The following is a 5,233-nucleotide window of genomic DNA, read 5'->3' as shown; positions in this document are numbered from 1 at the left end:
CATTCATGTGAATTGGGCTTTCACTTTCAGATATCGAAAATTACATTCCTCCTATCTAAAATAAACATTGTGGATGGATGTCTATAAGTGAATAGTGATGAGGATGAACTCTAATTTCGGATCTCCATAGTCCAGTTAGTCATAATGACCATTTCAGATGTAAAAAAAGAATAAAACATTCTAAATATCCAGTTAACAAATTCCTGACATCCAAAATACATTTCTACAATTATTAACTAATTAAAGATATCAATAACTGACTATACGTATATACTACATGCGTATAACTGACAAGCCAATTGCAGCTCAGGTAGTCGCTGAGACAAAAACTCAGGCATGGAAGGAGTTCAGAGAGGCCAGGGGTGGGCAGCGCTAATTTAAATTTTAGTTTTGAAATTTCTATGCACTAGTCAATTTATTCAGTTCCCGAAGTTCGAAAGCACACAAACTCAATGAAATTTAGCGAAAACTAATGTAAGCGCAACATATCTCCACTTACCAGCAAACAATCAGGTTAGAGAACAGTCAATACTTTACTACCACCTACTGGTAAGATCTTTTTTTTAAAGATTGACACAGATCTTGCCAATGCTGAAGTGATTCGTAGAAACAGACTTTTAAATCATGGTTGTAAAACAAAAATTAGTTGTGCATTTCTAGTAATGCTATTTCTTGGTAATTTTCTTATGTTTTTGGCAGAGCTTCAGTAAGAAAACATGCAGATATATTAATAATTTTAAACTGTTTGTTGAAAAATGGAAGCAATGCATTCTGGGTAGGCTACAGGACACAGAACAGGAACTTCGTTCCTTTAAAAATAAGAGCATGAATTTAAACTGTTCCATGTTTCTTTCTTTACTATTATTTATTTATTTAATATTTATTGCCACGGTGTTCCTCAGAAAGGAGGTAAGACAATATGCACAGCTGAGTGTGGTTCTGCAGATCAGAACTGCAGTTAGATTGTCACCCAGTGAAGAAATTGTTTGCTTCCTGCCTCACAAAGAATTGTGGGAGTGAAAACTGTCACCAAGAAGAGTCAGAAGTCAGAGTGTAAAGCTCTGTGAACACTGTGCAGACTGTGGGGTCCCTGTTTCCTCACTGTGGTGTGTCACTGTAAATAGAGGTGGCTTTTCCTTGCATTGTTCAAGAAAATCATGACAAAGTTGTGATGAATTATTTGTACACAGAAAGTACTGAGACTAGATGGCTTTTTAACTTTGCTTAAGAAGAAATTGACTTTTGATTGTGAAACATTATTTGCAATCAGTGCTACTTGATTCTAAATTTAGAAAGTGCAAATCTGCACATAATTTTATGAAATTAGTAAATCTCGACGTGAGGTGGTGTGCATGAGCTGCTGAGCTGCTGAGTTCTCAATGAGTTTAATCAACTAAGGGATAATGTACTGGTAAGCTAGGTTCTCAGGTAAATATACTATATAATGTAATACGTTTAAGGCATTTATAATCTATAACGTCACAACTGTTATAAATTGGCTTTTCATTATAACAAACTGGACGGAGAAACTGTGGAGAGTCTGGAGTTTTTCATCGCCGAGTGTTTTGAAAAAATAGTCATGGGCAAACGGAAACACACCTCCGGCAACGCAGCTAGCATGTCAGTTAGCACGCCAACATCAAAGAGGAATTGCTCTGCAAGCTCTGACGATATTTCAAATATTTCTCCAGAAACGACTAGCTTTAAGGACATACTGGAGTCTATCAATCAAAAGCTAAGCAGTTTAGATAGCCGGCTAGCTTTAGTGGAGGTGCTGCATAAGGAATTCCAGGCTCTGAAGGTATCACTGGAGTTTAGTCAGGAGCAAGTACCTACGAGAACACCGAGTTGAAAGGAAAAATGTCTCAACTCACTGAGGGGATGTCACAGCTGTCTGGAGATAATAAAAAGATGAAGGAAACCATCTTAGACATCCAGGCCAGAAGCATGAGGGACAACCTCGTATTCTCRGGCATCCCCGAGAAAGCTAATGAGGACCCAGAGGCTACAGTCCGGAGCTTCATTCAGAACCAGCTGAAACTCTCCAGTGACACGATAAATAACATAACCTTGGACCGTGTACATCGGATGGGAGGTAAGAGACACGACAGCAAACGACCATGGGCTATTGATGCAAAATTTGAGCATTTCAAACAGAAGGAACAGGTTATTAGCTGGTGGGAGGGAGCTACGTGGTACTAGCTTCAGTGTTAACCATCAGTTCCCTAAAGGATACCTCGATCGCCATTGTGTTTTGTTTCCCATCAGAAAAAAGCATTTAGCTGAAGGCTGCAGAGCTACAATAGCAATAGATAAACTGTATATTAATGGCCAGTTGTTTAGAGACCCTGAGATCACTCCTTGGCTCTATTAGATCTAACGTCAAGGTTAGTGATTATTATTATTATTACTACATTTAATCACCAGTTATAATGTTAACTAAGCACAGTTGGTCGGTGGGTACACACTTGGTGAGCACGGTGGCTACTTTTTGTGTTGTTGGTGGGGGGTGTTCTTTTTTCTGTTCTTTTCCTTTTCTATTCTGTTCTTTTTGTTTTTTTCCATCTCTTTACTACCACATTATTTTTCTCTCTCATTTCTTTATTTCTAATGCAACAATTACTTGTACACAAGCGCACAAACCCACACATGCTCATATTCCATACATCCAAATACTTAATATTAAAACATATGCTTCATTTAACTTCAAACACATCACATACATTTTTTATTTATCTTACATGCTACATAGGTATTATCTTGACTAATCATCAATCACTGTCAATGACTGTCCCTGAGTGTCCCTACTGTTATGATAACGGGCGTGGTTTAATTTTYDTCTCACAAATACTGCGATGGGTTGTTTAAGGTTTGTCACATGGAATATAAACGGAGCCAGTACCCAAAAGAAAAGAGATAGAGTTTTTAAGGAGCTTAAAAGATTAAAGACAGATGTTGTATTACTACAAGAAATTCATAAATTAAATTCAACTGTGGATGATCTTAAATCTCCTGAGTTCCCTAACGTATTCTCAGCCTGTTATAATTCAAGACAAAGAGGGATAGCAATATTAATACGTAAAAATATCAACTTCACAGTATTAGATACAGTTATTGACCCCAAGGGTAGATATATAATATTATTTTTTTCTCTATTTAGCCAAAAAATACTGTATTGCAAGCATATATGGTCCAAATGTGGATGATACCTCATTTTTTCATGATTTCTTTTCTGTTCCATCAAATCACCTGGAATGCTCACTGCTTCTTGGAGGCAATTTCAACTTTGGTCTAAATAATAACATTGACAGGATGAATACGGCTGGAGCTCAGCGCAGTTGGCAATCCACAAACATAGTTAAACAATAAATGAGTGATTATGGACTTTGCAATATATGGTGTGCTCTTCACCCTGACAACAAAGAATATACATTCTTCTCACATGTTCATCACTCTTATTCTCGCCTGGACTATTTTTTAGTCAGCAGTTCATTGCTGACCAATATTTTAGACAGTGAGATACACCCTATTGCTGTCAGTAATCATGCACCAGTCTCTTTAACCTTAGTTAATAAGAAAGAAATAAAAACAAACATAAATTGGAGATTTAATACGTCATTGCTCAATGATGAACAGTTTTTAAAATAATTTAAAGAGGAATGGACATCATATCTAGAGTATAATGACTTACCAGGAACATCAGCATCTACTCTCTGGGAGGCAGGGAAAACAGTTATGAGAGGCAAGATAATTTCATACGCAACAAATAAAAAGAAAAAATAAATTGAACGTATTCACGAACTTGAGGAAGCCATCAAATTGTTAGGAACTTTGCAAGGCGAAGAAATACAGCAAAGAATGTGGAAGGCAAAATTAGAGTTAAATGAATACACAGACAAAAATTCTTGATACAACGACTTAGATTAGAAAATTTTGAACATAGTAATAAATCAGGAAGTTTTTAGCTAACCAGCTTAAAATAAATAAAGAAAAAACAACTATATCTGGTATTAAAAACATAACTGGGAATATTGTTTACGATCCGGGAGAAGTAAATAATGTTTTCAGAGACTTCTACCTAGTTTTATACACTTCATAGATAAAACCTTCAGATAAGGATTTTGAACAATTTTTGGTAAAAATGTCACTTCCAAAATTATCCAGTAACCAGTCTTTAGAACTAGACTCTCCAAAAACATCAGCTGAATTATGTGAAGCTTTTAAAAACATGCCGAACAAGAAAGCTCCAGGTCCGGACGGGTTCTCAGCAGAATTTTATAAAGAATTCTGGAATATTCTGGGACCAGTATTTTTCATAATGCTTCAGGAATCAGAGGAACATGGCAGGCTTCCATTACATATGAATTCGGCCAACATAAGTCTCCTATTAAAACCAGGTAAAGACCCAGTACTACCTACAAGTTATCGTCACATTTCCCTTATTAATGTTGATGTTAAAATAATTTGTAAAGCTCTCTCTAAAAGATTAGAGGAGATAATTCTTTTCTTAATTCATCCTGACCAAACCGGTTTCATAAAAGGAAGGCACTCGGCTACAAGCTCACGTATTCATACAGTAAAAATATTGAAATGACAATTTTGTCTCTAGATGCAGAAAAAGCATTTGATGAGTAAAATGGAATTTTTTATTTGCAACCCTGCATAAATTTGGGTTTGGAACCCATTTTATTAACTGGTTGAAAATATTGTATAGTTCACCAACAACGRGCGTCAGGACAAATAATCAAATATCTTCTAGCTTTTATTTACAGAGAGGCACCCGGCAGGGATGCCCACTGTCCCCCTCACTGTTTGCTATTTTTATTGAACCTCTAGCAGCTGCGATCAGGCAAACTGCAGATATTAAAGGCACACAATGTAAGAACAAAGAACGCAAAATTAGTCTGTATGCGGATGTTTTACTTTTCCTTAAGCACTCGGAAAATTCAATATCTAAAATTATTGAATTAATAAACTCTTTTTCAAAAGTTTCTGACGACTCTATAAATTGGTTAAACTCTACAGTTCTTCCAATTAACTGTGTTTTTAACAATTCTTTAAACACACAACTACAGTTAGGAAATATTAAATATCTGGGTATTAATATTTCTTCTAGATTGGAAGATTTAATAAAATTAAACCACATTCCTCTTTTACAGAAAATTGAAGAAGATCTTACTAGGTGGAGTTCTCTACTCAAATCCCTCATGGGAAGAGCTGCCTCTATTAAAAT

The sequence above is a fragment of the Austrofundulus limnaeus genome, unplaced genomic scaffold (genome assembly GCF_001266775.1).
Source record: "Austrofundulus limnaeus strain Quisiro unplaced genomic scaffold, Austrofundulus_limnaeus-1.0 Scaffold302, whole genome shotgun sequence".
NCBI lineage: Eukaryota > Metazoa > Chordata > Actinopteri > Cyprinodontiformes > Rivulidae > Austrofundulus > Austrofundulus limnaeus.
This window is presented reverse-complemented; position numbering follows the sequence as displayed.